Genomic DNA, 16,338 nt, shown 5'->3' with positions numbered 1-16,338 from the left:
AGTACGGTTTAACTCAGAGTTGTGGGACTCGGTGAGTCTTGGGGCGACTCGGCGAGTTGAGTTGTTTATGGGAGTTTCAGAGCATGGGGACTCGATGAGTCAGCGGGTTGACTCGGCGAGTAGAGTCAGTCAGGAGGGTTGGCTTTAACTGACGACTTTGACTTTGACCAAGAGTTGACTAGTTGACTTCCAGGGGTATTTTGGGTGTTATTGGTATTTATTGGTTTCGGTGGTTCAGTGGTGGAGTTCGTGACGGTGGGCGGAGCAGCGTGATCTTGCTCTTCAGTCGGCAGTAGCAGGTGAGTCTTCTCACTATACTTTACCTAGAGTGGTAATAGAGTTATGTGACAAAGTTATTGTATGCTTTCTATGCGATGTGTGCCACTGCATTATTTCTATGTGATTTATGTTGTGTGTATATCAGAGTTAGGACCGGAAGGTCCACAGAGCTAGGACTAGAAGGTCCATAGAGTTAGGTTTAGAGTTATGTGCCAGTGTAACTGTATGCTATTTATTTTCTGAGATTTATTGTGATATGTGATATGCATGATTTTGAGTTATCAGAGTTATGACTTTTGGGTCCATAGAGTTAGGACCAGAGGGTCCACAGAGAGTTAGGACTGGAGGGTCCCACAGAGACACACAAACCAGAGGGTCAACAGAGTTATAGCCTTGAGTGGCTAATATGTGTTAGAGTGGTATTTTGGGGAACTCACTAAGCTTCGTGCTTACCGTGTTTTGTGTTATGTGTTTCAGGTCTCTCAGGTTCACGGGACGGCACCGGCTCGATTGTACACACCAGGGGGATTGTTTGTTTGAGGATCCTGGTTTATTAATCTATTGAACAAAGGAGTTATGTATTGCAACTTAAACAAATGGGATTTTTATGAAGAGTGTTAAAGAGATAAACTATTTTAATTTTCGAAAAAAAAATTTGTTTGAAAAATTACGGTGTTACAAGTTGGTATCAGAGCCTTGGTTTGAGGGATTCGGATGCACCTTCAGGTAAATCTGGACTCAAACTGAGGAAGTAAGAAAAGTTTTCAAGAACTGATTTTCTAAAAGATGAATAAGAGTTCAAAGAGAAAGCGAGAAAGAGTAGTGTGTACAATCAGCCAGAGCCCGAACGGTGATTTCCCAAAATACCCTTACTTTTGTGTTATGAGATATTTATGATACATTTTATGAGATATTATGCATGCTAGAGACAGGCTAGGTATTTCATATCTTAGGACTAGAGTGGCCTGATTTGTGATGCCTTAGCCTAGGAGTTGCTGTTATATGTGATGTGCTTTTGAGTATGAGTAAGAGTATTTAGTTGGAATCCTTTTAGGGGATTTGAGTAGAGGAGTAATCTAGGAGAGACGCCTCGATGAGTATTGTGGTGTTTATCGAAGAATAGATAGAATCAGCGAGGGGTAGAGTTGCAGAGTTCGGTGGTACCTTGAGAATGAGCAGAGCAAGCGGAGTTATCATCCAGAGTGAGTTCTACGTATTCTTCGATGCCCGAATGTTGCTTGCTTCGTGCTTTGTGGAACTCTTGATGATGGGAGTCAACTACCAAGTGAATATGACGATATTCAGGAGGTAGATGACTGGCATCATTAGGAGCTCTTCAGCAGCTGATGGTGGAGAAGTGGGAGTGACCTTAGCCAGATGGGTACGCTAGCGGAGTAGAGCATTTCGCTGAGGAGCGAGCACGCGTGGCGGAATTAGTGAACGAGAAGGTTGAGCAGCTACTTAGGAGCTCTGGAATGGTCCGTGTGGAAAGTATGGGTAGATGTGGCAGGTAGTATGGGCCCGTACTACCGAAAGCAGAGGACCCATACTCGATACAGGGAGTATTCTGAAGGTTCTAAGTAGCAGATTGGGGAGTGATGTCATGGTTCGATTACCATACATCGTAGCAGATTGAGGAGAGATATCATGGTTCGAGTACCATAAATCGTAGCAGATTGAGGAGTGATGCCATGGTTCGTTTACCATACATTGTAGCAGATTGAGGGGTGATGTCATGGTTCGAGTACCATACATTGTAGCAGATCGAGAAGAGATGTCAGGGGCTGAGTACCATGGTTCTTAGCAATTGACGCTTGTGATTCTCCGGTTGTCCGATCAGGATTGATTGGTAGAGTTTGGACGCAAGAGGGTTTTAGGCCTGAGGGCCATGATTGAGTCCGTAGAGGCATCCCTTAAGAGGGAGGTCGGGAGCATTTCAGAGTATTATTGGTAAGATGTCAGATGTAGTCGCAAGACTCAAGGATTTGTAGAGAAGGCATTTATTGGGGATTGCGGCATGAGTAAGCGACCAGTCAATGGAGGAGATGTCACCTTCTGTGACCTGATGGGTGCTATTTATGTTTCTGTGGGAAACAGGAGAAATGTGAGATTTCGGTTTTGGGGTTTAGGAGTAAAACCCTACGGATTGGCATTTATGACGATTTTTCCACCAGAGTATCAGGCAGCATGTCTGCCGCAAGGTAAGGATATATCATGAGCATGTAGTCGGTTGGGACTGAGGTGGTCAAGGACCACGTTGCACCCTATTTGAGTATAGTAGGGCATGTGGTAGCGGTATCAGTGGGCAATCCAGTCGAGTAAATCAAGGCGGCGGCTCTTCTGTCTATGATGGATATTGAGTATGGGAGTGGAGTCCCTGCTCTTGTGATGATTTAGGTGTTGGAACTTGGGTTTCGAAGTCAAGGTTGAGGAGTACGATGATTTATTGTTTCAGTCTAAGAGTCGGTGATATTGCTGGGTAGTTAAGATGTTCGGTATGAGACTTTGAACAACTAGAGTCAGTCGTGATGAGAAGTTCCTAAGGATTTCTTCTGAGATTCAGGGTATTTGAGGTTGCTTGATCTCTTTAAAGGAGATTATCAGGCGTTGCGTAGCACCTTCCAAGGGCAGGTGCGATATTGCTAATGGAAACAGTCTGTGGGATGGTGTGTGCGTCAATTGGTGATGGTTCGAACCCTAAGTGGGGGAGAACCGGGTATTTTACTGAGGGAACCAGAGATTTGTGCAAGGGAGGTTAGCGGTTGGATACAGAAATATGCGGCTCAATTTCATGAGGCCAGGGTCATTGATGATTAAGGAAAGGATCAAAGCGAGATAATGCATGTGGTATGTGTCTGAGAAAGGATGGGTGTCTCCTCGGTAGTTGGCAAACGGTCAGGAATCTAGTGATGGCCAGGGTCGTTTCAAAGGGAAGACTCGTAATGATGGTATGGGCGGTTGAGAACTTCTGGGTAGAAGATTATCGAGCAGTTAATTCCCGGGTCGGAATGTGTATTCTTGCTTGGGTTTGAGCAGTAGGGGAAAAGGGTTTCGGAGGATCACCAGCGTATTCTGAAGCGTTAGCGCTTTCTTTTTATTCCAATTGAGTGTTTGGATACACTGAAGTTGCGCATTGGGTAAAAAGGAGAATTATTTATGGAGTTCAGAGGGAACGAACTCTTGTATATGTATGGTGCTGGGAGTAGGAGATCAGTGGTTAAGGCAGGACATCATGATGTCCTGTAATGGTGTTCTGTGGTGACCGGGAATAATGTCCTGATCTCGGAGTTATTTAAGTTTGAGACGACCAGTGGTGAATTATGTATTTTCGGTTCCAGTGGGAGCCCTTCGGGTATTTACATCAAGAGGGATTATTTAAGAAATTGGATCTCCGCAGAGGTAGGTATTTTGTTATAGCGGTTACCGTCGTAGTCTGTGATGCATATGTGGGGCAAGTGTGTGTAGCTATCTATGATAGTCTACAGAGCATGAATTAATGGGCGTAGCGGGTCGTTGGGATGAGAATGAGAAAATGGGGTGAAGCTACGGGGAGCCGTAGTATTCACTAGTCAGAGGGGGTTGTGATGCTACGGGGAGCCGTAGTACTCACAAGTTAGAGAGAGGGAGTCGTGGTACTATGGGGAGCCGTAGTACTCACTAGTCAGAGGCTGTCGTGTTATTGCGGGGAGCCGTAATACTCACTAGACGGAAAGAGAGTGTGATTTTGGAATGTACCCCAATCAGGGTATGATGCAGAAGAGTTTTAAGCTTGAGTAGCCTTAGTATAGAGTTTTTGGAGCCTAGTGGTTGAACTAAGGGCGGAACTGGAGGTCAGAGTTGAGTCGATCCTCGGTTGGATTGTATTTTTTTCGTATGAGGAAAAGAGAATTTCGTGACTTGTGAGTCACTGGGTCGGGATAGTGGTCACGGGGAGGAAGCTAGTGAGATATTTTGGATCATGTTATAGGTGATCTTTGGAGGTTCAGCTATGGAGTCAAAAGCTGACCTAGTGCTCAGTATCAAAGTGGGATATGAGAAATGAACTAGAGTTTATCATGGTGATGTCTGAGGACACTTTAGGGCGAGCGGACGATCCAGACGCTCGAGGACATGCTTCGGGCATGTGTATTAGATTTTGGAGGGAATTGGGACACGCATTTACTCTTGGCTGAGTTTTCCTACACAACAACCATCATTCGAGCATTGGTATGCCACCGTTTGAGCTGTTGTATAGGAGGAGGTGCCAGACCCCCACTTGCTGGGAAGAGGTGGTGCATGGACCCGAGAGTCCTTGTGAGCAGATTCAGAGCATGTGCGATACATGGAGTAGTGGTTACTTTGCTAGGGATAGTGTAGAGTGGGGTGTGAGCACCATCGCACTTGTCAGATGTGGCAAGGTTGACAAGTAGATTTCCTTGGGTAAGGAAAGAGAAAGGTAGGTAACTCCGGGAGAAGTGTTGGGTCACGAAAGTGAAAGCAGTAGTGAGAATGGATGATTAAGAGTATGGTGGATGAACACTGTGTCTGTGCTAGTGGTATGGAAGCGCATTCGGGTTGGGTGTCTGTTGAGGTTGCAGAAGAATCTCCGGTGGTTTAGAACCAGAGGAGTTTGGAAGAAATGCAAGGATAGACCCTTGAATTTAAGTATGGTTGTGATTAGGAGGTTATGTATATAGAGGTAATTCATCATGGGGATGTCTGATGGTGTCGTCAGTATGTCAGGTTTCTCCAACCCGAGGATGTAGAGCAGGCTCAGCATGTGTATGAGATTGTAGAGGAGAGCTCAGAAGAGTTGTTCAGGAGCTGAAAAATGTATCATCCTGTCAGCATGAAAGGAGTAGAGTCAAATTCGGAAAGGAACAGGGATAAGTTCCAGCAGTGAGTACCTGGTCAGAACTCGATGGTTTAGGGTATTATCTAGTCTTGCGAGAGGCAAGTGTATATGGAGATCGAGAGTGATAAGTGTCTCTATCTGAGGGAAGAGCCAGTGGTCGGCTTGAGTCAGTTGATATGAATCGGTAAGCAAGGAGTTTGATCATTTTTGGGATGATATCAGTGTTTGGAAGGATCTAGGTCAGTAGAGATCTGAGGTTGCAGTGTGGGGTTATGGTTATTGGAATTGTGTGTTGCAGCAGGCTTCGAGGACAAAGCCTAATCTAAGTGGGGGAGAATTGTAACATCCCAAAAATTCAGATGTAAAGTTGAAGGGCTAAAAGTGTAAATAAGAAGGTTGACTCGGCGAGTCTATGGATAGACTCGGCGAGTCGAGTCGCGTTTCAGGTCGCGTTTTAAGTGACCAACTCGGCGAGTCGCATGGGGGGAATCGGCGAGTTGGTGTTGTATGGAGAAAACCCTAATCCCGGGGGTTGAGCCATATATAAAGATCATAATACCCTCTCCCCAGCCTCCTTACCTTCCCTTTGAGTTCTAGAGGCCCTAGATTCGTGTGAGCTTTCCTTTGTGAGTAATTAGAGCCTTGGAGGAGGAAATCTTGGAGGGGAATTGAAGAGCAAGAAGGCTTGGAGCAAGGGGCTTTTCAAGATTTTGACTTATTCTTCTATTGGAGCCTTCTTTTCAGGTAATGATTCGTTGCTTGAGCTGTTATCCATCTAGATCTATCATTTATGGGATTTTTGGGTGTATATCTAGTGCTATCTTGAGTTTGGAGGTTAGATCTGAGGTTGCTACCTCAGATCTAGAATAGTGATGATCCAAAAGAGCATAAAGTCCCAGTTCAAGAGCTGTTGATGAAGTCTTTTAGCCCCAAACCTTAGCCCAAGAGTGTATTATGCTTAGATCTCCTTGGATTCACGTAAAGTTTGCCACTTTACGTGATGGCTGGCTTGTATAAGAGTAGATCTATGGATTGGAGACCCTGTATGGCTTGGAAAGCTTCTGTATGGGTTAAGAGCTAATGGTACTCGGTGAGTCACATGGGTGTACTCGGCGAGTAGAGTCAGTCAAGAGGGTTGGATTTGACTGAGGATTTGACTTTGACCAAGAGTTGACTAGTTGACTTCCAGGGGTATTTTGGGTGTTATTGGTATTTATTGGTTTCGGTGGTTCAGTGGTGGAGTTCGTGACGGTGGTCGGAGCAGTGTGATCTTGCTCTTCATTCGGCAGTAGCAGGTGAGTCTTCTCACTATACTTTACCTAGAGTGGTAATAGAGTTATGTGACAGAGTTATTGTATGCTTTCTATGGGATGTGTGGTACTGCATTATTTCTATGTGATTTATGTTGTGTGTATATCAGAGTTAGGACCGGAAGGTCCACAGAGCTAGGACCAGAGGGTCCATAGAGTTAGGTTTAGAGTTATGTGCCAGTGTAACTGTATGCTATTTATTTTCTGAGATTTATTGTGATATGTGATATGCATGATTTTGAGTTATCAGAGTTATGACTTTTGGGTCCATAGAGTTAGGACCAGAGGGTCCACAGAGAGTTGGGACTGGAGGGTCCCACTGAGACACACAGACCAGAGGGTCAACAGAGTTATAGCCTTGAGTGGCTAATATGTGTTAGAGTGGTATTTTGGGGAACTCACTAAGCTTCGTGCTTACAGTGTTTTGTGTTATGTGTTTCAGGTCTCTCAGGTTCTCGGGACGGCACCGGCTCGATTGTACACACCAGGGGGAGCGTTTGTTTGAGGATCCTGGTTTATTAATCGATTGAACAAAGGAGTTATGTATTGCACCTTAAACAAATGGGATTTTTATGAAAGTGTTAAAGAGATAAACTATTTTAATTTCCGAAAAAAAAATTGTTTGAAAAATTACGGTGTTACAATATTTGTGTCTTATAGACAATAGAAACGCACACCTAATATGTCGTCTTCATGTGGTAAGTGGTTATTTCTATAAAATGTTCGATTTTCCTGTTTCATATTTTTTTGATTTTTTACTCATTTGTGCTCTAACGGGTTTTAGTTCTAAGAGACTAACAAGTTTGATTTCTAATAGATGTTTTAAATCTCTCATAGGTTTGAGTTTTAACTGGTTCTATTCTTACTAATTTTGTTTCATTTTTGCTACTTATGTTTTTTGTCCTATGATTATTGATATGGATTGTAGCACACATACAAATCTAAAACCTTGCACTACATCATCCGCCTGAAGGTTATTTTCATTTTTTTTCTTTTGCACTAGTCTTGAAGGTAGGTAATATTTTGCCTTGTTATTTGCATTCAAAGGTTGATTTGTTATATTTTATGCTATATTCGATTCTAAAAATTGGGTATGGTTTTTTTCATTGTCTTAAAGTTGATTTGTCTCTAACGATGTTTTCTGTCATTACATCTCTGAAAGTACGTATGTGTTTGCCTTAACTAATGGATATAGTATTTTAAGGCTTTCATTTTGTTAGTTTGTTAATAAGGCTGGAGGTTGTGGTGCCAAGTTTACCTCAACCTACCTCATGTTTCTTCCTCTCTACGTCATTTACCATTATCTTTTCCATATGGAAAGTGTGGTATACCAAGAAAAAGGAAGTAAAAAAGGAGGGGAGAGAGAGAGAAAGAGAAAGAGAGAGAGAGAGAGAGAGAGAGATGTTGGTATTAATCATCTTTTCACAAGCTTAATCTATGAAACAATGTAAAATAAAGATAGAGAAAGGATAATCTGAGGCAAAATGCTTTTCGTTCTTATTGAAATTGTAAAAATAGAGGACGGACTACAACGAGCATTATGCCATGCATTTTAAAAGAAAAAACATGCAAAAAATAGGAACTAACAACTATTTCCTAAAGACCAGGTAATACAAATACATGGCCTTGATTTATTCTATCTAAATACTTAAATGTGCATTAATTAAACTTCTGAATTAATATAACATTCTCCCCTTAATTCAGAGTTTGATTGGTTCCACTCCCATCAGATTTCGCATTTCTCAATACTTTATCGATGACATTGACTTCGTGAGAATGTTTGCTTTCTGCTTTGTGCCACACACGTGACTAACCACAATTTCCACTGTTTTAATGCATTCTCGAATAAAGTGATACCTTATATGGATGTGCTTAATTCGCCCATGGAACACTGGGTTCTTCATTAAGTCAATAGCTGATATGTTATCAACCAACAAAACAACTGGAGGTACCCTTTGCCCTGTAATTGCTATGAGTAATTAGCAAAGCCAAATACCTTGGCAAGCTGCTTGAGTTGCAGCCATGAATTCTGCTTCACATGCTGATAGAGCTACACTTCTTTGCTTTTGTGAAGACCATGTCACTAAATTCCAATTCATATAGAATGTTGTCCCACCTGTGCTCTTTCCATCTTCCATATCTTTTCCAAAGTCGCTATCGGAGTACCCTGTGAGGGTGATTCTTTCATTACCTCTGGTATATGACAAACCATAGTTTAGAGTACCTTTGATGTACCTAAGAATGGCCTTCACTGCTTGAAAGTGTTTCATCGTTGGTTTCTCCATCAACCTGCTTACTACCCTAACTGGAGAGATCGGGGCGTATATGTGTTAGATACCTTAGATCAGCAACTATACTTCTATATTCGTTGGGCTTTACCAATTCATCTTCTTCGTCCTCGAACAATTTCAACTTATGATCCATGGGAATTCTTGAAGCATTGCACTCCATCATGCGGGTCTTGACAAGAATGTTCTTCGCGTATGCCTCCTGTTTCAAGGTTATTCCAGTTTCACCTTGATTTACTTCAATTCCCAAATAGTACGACAATAAACCAAGATCACTCATTTCAAACTTAGCTTTCATCTTCAGTTTGAAATTCTCTACATCTTTGGAGCAGCTTCCAGTGACTAGTAGATCATCGACATAAACTCTTACAATTAGCGTTTTACCCCCTTTCTTCCTTTTATACACTGAATATTCCTGATAACACCTTGTGAAGCCTAAATTTTTCAAATGTTTATCGAGACAAGCATTCCAAGCTCTAGGTGTTTGTTTTAATCCATACAGAGCTTTTGAAAGTTTATACACTTCGCCTTCACCTCCTTTCTTCTCAAAACCTTCAGGTTGCATTACGTAGACCTCTTCTTCCAATCTCCCATTCAACAAAGTTAATTTCACATCGAGATGGTGTACCCACCATCCATTTGACCCTGCAAGAGCTAATATCACACATACAGTTTTGATTCTAGCTACTAGTGCGAAGACCTCTTCATAATCGATGCCATGTTTCAGTACGTATCCCTTTACCACAATTTATGCTTTATACTTTGAGACTCTTCCATCTGGTTCCCTCTTGACCTTGTAAATCCACTTCAAACCGATTGCACTTCGCCCTTTTGGAAGGTCAACGAGGGTCTAGGTCTTGTTCTTCTCAATTGATACCAATTCCTCCTTCATGGCACTGACCCACTCGTTTCTCGTCTTTGTTTCTTGATACGAGTTTGGTTCTTCATCATTTTAAATCATGAGCAGCTCTTCAGGGGGTAGAAGTATCTCCTCCGTATTTTCGTACAGATCAGTGAGTGTGCGATGGCGTTTTGGGGCACCACTGCCGGTGGAGCTTGAGGCTGTGCTTAGAAACGGAGCCTGAATAGGTGACTCAGGCGTAATGGGTGAGTTGTACACCGATTGATCTGTGGGCGTATTTAGGCAACTTTGCGAGTGTAGGCTCCCTTGTGAGTCCATTTGGGGAGTAGTGGGCTCGTCATTGTCTGAACCAGGCGACCCAACATCGTATGACCTGGTATCCAATTGAGGGGTATATGGGTCAAACTCATCTTCGTCTTCAATCTCCCCCAAGTCATCGAAATCGAAACCATCCACCGGGAAGCTCATACCTGGAATTGATTTAATCTTGTTTTTCTCCCCCCAATTCCAGGTTTGATTATCTTCAAATACCACATCCCTACTTACATACATCGATCCTGTATCTGGGTCTAACAACCTGTGAGCTTTTGACCCTTTTCTGTGCCAAGATAAACAACCTTCTTGCTTCTATCATCCAACTTCTTCAAGTGGTTTTTGACAATCTTCATGTGAGCTATACACCCAAACACTCTTATGTGTCCGACGTGTGGTTTCCGGCCTGTCCACATCTCATATGGTGTCGATTCCTTCAGAGCTTTTGTGATCAACCTGTTTTACACATAAACATCATGGTTTACTGCTTCTCCCCACAGCACATCAGGTACCTTCATGGTTTTTAGACAGCATCTAACCATTTCAAGTATCGATCAGTTTCTACTCTCCACCACTCCGTTTTGCTGCGGAGAGTAGGGTGAAGTATAATGTCGATTGAGCCTAGTTTCATCACAATACAAGGTAAATTGATTCGAGAGAAATTCTCCACCTCTATTTGTTCTGAACAATTTCATCTTTTCACCTGTTTCTGCCTCAACTTTCTTTCTGAAATTCTTGAAAGTCTGAAATGCTTCGTCTTATGATTTCAATAAGTACACCTACATCACTCCGCTAAAGTCATCTACCAGCAACATGAAGTACCTATTGTCGGCTGGTGTTGGTGGTGTAACAGGCCCACACAAGTCACCATGTACAAGCTCCAATCTTTTCTTCTCCCTAAAGGTTGTACTCGACGGAAAAGGATTTCGAGTTTGCTTACCCATGAGACACCCTTCATAGGGTTTAGATGGAATAATCATCTTAGGGATTCCCTCAAATATCCCCTTTTCAGACATCAATTTCAAAGTGGAAAAGTTCACGTGACCTAACCTAATGTGCCACAGCCATGATGGGTCTTTAATTTCAGCAATCAAGCATTGATTACTAACATCTTCTAGTTCAATTTTGTAGAGATGGTTTTGGGATTTCTGCACCTTCATCAACCATCTTCCTCTTCTATCATGGACCCAGAGAAAGGGCTCCTTTATTTTAATTTCATCTCCTTCTTCAGATAATTGCCCAAGACTGATTATGTTGTTGCATAAATCAGGTATGTAATACACTTCCTGAAGTTTCCTTTGTTCTCCATTTTTACATTGGAAATATATGCAACCCTTCCCTTAAATCCTTAATTTAGTTTCATTCCCGAATGTAACATACCCTTATATTCCTTTGTTCAGGTTGTGGAACTTCTTCATGTCACCAGTCTTGTGATTGCTTTCCCTATATCGAGGTACCATAGCCCTAATTTGTTTGTCTCTCCACCGTTTGTCTTCAATTTTGGATGCAGTTTCTCCTCTTCAGAAAAACTTCACCAACTTCTTCTTTGCTTTCCAGGGACATAAGCAATAGTGCAGGTTCAGAGTCTTCTTGTATCAGGTTGTTCTCATGGCTTCTATCCTTTCTTGGGTTGTTGCACTCAGCTACATAATGTCCATACTCATGGCAGTTATAGCACTATACTGTGCTTTTGTCTTGACTGCTAGAGGCCCCATGATTCCCTTCCTTATGGTGATTTCACACACTTCTGCCACGACCACGTCCTCCATTATGCCTTCCTCTGCCTCTGCCTTGTCCCCGTGATCCTCCAAAACCTCCTCTATGCGATTTGGATTTGGAGTCTCCATTACCCTTCTTGTTGTTCCTCTCTGACCACTCTTGGTGTGTCAAGAGAAGCTTTAAATCATCACTTTCAGTATGGCCCTTCATTCTTTCTTCATGTGCTTTTAATCTTCCAATGACTTCTTCTACTGTCATTTCATCTAGGTCTCCAAATTGTTCCAGGGTCGAGGCCAATTGCAGGAATTTAGTCGACACTGCCCTAAGCAGTTTCTTCACCACATAGGCTTCTTCTACGGTATCACCCGGAGTACGCATTGAGCTGACAATATTATCAACTTTCACCATAAATTCATCCACTCCTTCTGATTCTTTCATGGTAAGTAAGTCAAACTCAGCCTTTAGAGTTTGTATTCTTGTTGTTTTTACTCTTTCAGCCCTTTCAAATCTTGTCTTCAAAGCCTCCCATGTCTCTTTGGCTGTTTTCTTCTCAGCCAATGACATCAAGAGATCTTCAGGTATCCCTTGATAAATTGATGCTAATGCCATTTTATCCTTCTTTGTGTGAACATCTGTGTTTGCAGTTCTAGGCTCCACCGCCTCCCATACACCATGAGCCTGCATAAACACCTTAATTTTGATCGCCCAGAGTTCATAGTTTGTCCTAGACAACATAGGATAGTGTAGGGTGATCTGACTATCTTTCTCGCCATCACTACTAGTTCCTGTCATCTCTTCTCGAGGCTGGTACTTGGGCATATACCAGGATTCACTCTGATACCACAATGTTGGTATTAATCAGCTTTTCACAAGCTTGATCTATGAAATAATGTAAAATAAAGATAGAGAAAGGATAATCTAAGGCAAAATGCTTTTTGTTCTTATTGAAATTGTAAAAATACAGGACTGACTACAACGAGCATTGTGTCATGCACATTAAAAGAAAAAACTTGCAAAAAAATAGAAACTAACAACTATTTCCTAAAGACCAGCTAATACAAATACACGGCCTTGATTTATTCTTTATAAATACTTTAATGTGCATTAATTAAACTTTTGAATTAATATAACAAGAGAGAGAGAGAGAGAGAATCTCACCGCACACTAGGTATAGTGTTTTCCACAACCAATGTGGTATAATGCCTGCCAACCCAGACCCATATAGTTAGGTGTCTTTTTTAATGGTGGTGTGATGTCAAAAAACACCCTTGCTTTTATGTTTGGATAAATTTTGCGATTTAATGGTTCTTTGCTTCATTGGCAACTTAGCTATCCCTTTTCTGGCTAACTATCTATTGGTCATCAGCTGCTAATTTGATCTTGCCCGGATTACAAGTATTTAAATTTTCAAGTGTAATTTTATTAAATTTATGATTGTTTGATGTTGTAGGATGGTATCATTTACATCCTTTTGACATATATATAGATACCTATAGTTTTTTTTTATCATAGTTCTTAGTCCATTGTTATTTTATCATGATATGTGGTCATCAGGTGGTTAATGTTAAAGCATCCTACTTTGACATTTTATAGCATCATATGCTTTTTATAGCAATATCTTTGTTGAGTGATTAATTTTAAATGATTTTTAGTCCAGGTGGTTTTATAGTATCATACTTTCACTATAATTTTTGTTCCATCATTGTACATGATTTTTAGTATCCTACATTTCACTATAACTTTTTTTCTTCTGAAATTCACTTTTTATAGCTTCCTAACATTTCCATGTGGTAAGTAGTTTATTGTTCACTTTTGATTTGTTTGATAAGAGTTTAAGTAGGATCATATTTGTTGACACAAATTTTCATTACCTGATTCATATTCAACTACCTAACATTATAAAGAAGCTTATTTAATTTAGAATATTTCTGCAGGTTTTCATTTATAAAATCTATATTCATCACATGGGTTAGAGAATCATGAATATGGAATTTCAACAAAAGAAACGAAAATCTCATTTTATAAAGCTTACATCATGTGGATTATTACCATATGGGAAGTAAGTTAAATTAACACAACACTTAACATGCTAAGCTAAACAGATGAATCGACTCTCAGGATTTTTTCTCCTATATAATTGTGTAGAATATTCAAAGTTATAACTCGGCCATATCATAACCATTTTCTTCATTTTCGTAGTAGGTGCTCTCTCTCTCTCTCTCTCTCTCTCTCTCTCTCTCTCTCTCTCTTATTTCCTATAGTTTCATGAAAGTCTTTCAAATTTTCATTCCTTCACAATGGACTTACAGTCTTTCTTGTGAAAATGGTTTATATTGAATGTGAAAAGTTATATTATTGAGTTCTCATCCCCTGCTAACGGTCTTTCTTGTAAAAATGTAGCCTGAAAATCTTCTTCTAGATTCCAAAGGAAACTCAAAGTTTACTTAGTCAAGTATAACAGATGAAAATGTTTAATTTTGACTGATATAATGCATTGAGTACTTAATGATCGATCATGAGAAGCTCACAAGTAGTTTGTTTTTTAATAGCTTTTTTTGTAGTTAAATTGTATTAACTATTGATTTTCGTATTTTTCTTGAAATTCAAGATAAAACCAACTGTCTTGATATACAAAACCATGTACTTACATGCTTTTTACACAAAATAAATGGAATAAGGATGCTAAATTTGTAGAAGAAATGAAAGTACAATGTTATCTTATGTTGTGAGTGTATCTAAATGTGCGTGTTCTGTGTGGGAATAGCAATTATATTCATTATTTTGTCAATTTAAAAGAAATGGAAGTGGGATGCCAAAATTGTCAAACATAAGCACGTTGTTATTTAATGTGTGTGGAAATATCAATGTACTTTCATTGTGTGGCAGATTGTTAGAAAATTGGATTCAAATAATAGTCACAGATGGATGCCTAATGTTGGACCAAACGAGAATGCTTCAAGATATGTTGACTATGAAATTCATACTGATTTTAGATACGATATCCTTTTGATTTTTTTATTGATGTTAAAACTCAGTTATAATATATTTTTATTTTTAGTATATATATTATAATAATTTGTTACTAGATGGATGAATGGTGACATGTTTTTTTTGGGAAATCAAATTTTCAGTGAATACCAAGCACCAATTCTTTTTAGTAGTAGCTTAATTCTTTAGTAGTAGCTTCTTGAGTATTAATTAAGTTAAGGAGAGTGTTAACACTCTTAGCACTTTCTCACCTCAGCTTTTTGATTGTCACCTTATTTTTTCCATTTAACACCTAATTTTAGAATTTGGTAGGGAGTGGTAACACTCCTAACACTATTTTTTTCTTTTTCTTTTTCAAATTTAATTAAATTACTTTATTTCAATACACAAACATTTTTTTATGTACAAATATTAAACAAATTTTATTTTTTTAAAGCACAAACAATTAATTATAATAAAAATCGATGCAAGGGCCAAACTATCTTCATTGTATATTCATTTTTTACTAGATCATATCATGCAATGACCTTCGTACCAATAACTGCCACATACAGACCACTTAACAGGTTTGTGGTTAGCCCTCTACTTTCACAACTTTTTCCTTCCTAATAACAAATAAAGAAACGAAAGTAAGTTACTATTTCTTACAGGCAACAACAACTATTGCAAAATCTGATGACTTGGATTAGTTACTTTATTGTTTATGTACTGCATTATATGATATTATAGATTTTTTTTCTTACATTTGAACATAGGGAAGTACCGAATACCACATGTATGCGTAAAAAGCGTAGGATTAAAAGTAAGTACTATCTGTTTGTATTTTAATGTTTTAAATTATGTAAATTTTTTTTAATTGTGGTACTGGAATGTATCGTTATGCTTCAAAAAGAAGTTTCAGAAATTGTATCACATCCAAAGTTTTTTTGGGTGGAAATCAAATATAGTTTTTTTTCGTAAACGTTATTACAGCCCCATGATGAAACAATATTACTGCCCCATAACAATACTCAAACTATAAACAAATAGTTAATCAAATAACATTTACAAAGAACAAACAGAAAAAAATGTCGCATCCGACCTCGCAACGCGGGGTTCCCCACATAGTTATTTATTAATATGAATATATCACAATACGTTCTCTAATAGTATATTGTCGTTTGATAAACCCATTGTTTATTAATATGAATATATCACAATACGTTCTTTAATAAATCTTAAAGATTTATTATTTAGTGTCAAATACATCTAACGAATTCTCAATCAATCAAAAATAATTGAACATGTTCAAAAATTAATTTAGGGTGCGTTTTGTTTTATATAACAAATTAATGAATAAAAGTATAAAATAAAAACTATAAAATGTAATGTAGATTTTGAAACTTTAAGAGGTAAAGGGTAATAAGTATTAATTCTCTTTGCCACCGAATAAAAGTATACAATAAAACTATGAAAATGTATGGTATATTTTGAAACTTTAAAAGAACGTAAAGGCCATTAAATAAAAATCAGACAAAATTGCAAAAATGGTTACTATGGTCTGTATTTTTTGCGGTTTTAATCCAAACCTCAATTTTTTTGGATTGGTGGTCTTTTTGAGCTAGTTTACATGCAGTTTTGGTCATGTCCAAACTAAAAAGACTATTATATCCTTAATGAATTTAATTTTCATTTTTCTTTCACTTTTTAAAATTATTATTGCTATTAAATATAAAACTGGACCTCTCTCTCTCTCTCACTCCCTCC

Source organism: Lactuca sativa, chromosome 3, assembly GCF_002870075.4.
Source record: "Lactuca sativa cultivar Salinas chromosome 3, Lsat_Salinas_v11, whole genome shotgun sequence".
Taxonomy (NCBI): domain Eukaryota; kingdom Viridiplantae; phylum Streptophyta; class Magnoliopsida; order Asterales; family Asteraceae; genus Lactuca; species Lactuca sativa.
This window is presented reverse-complemented; position numbering follows the sequence as displayed.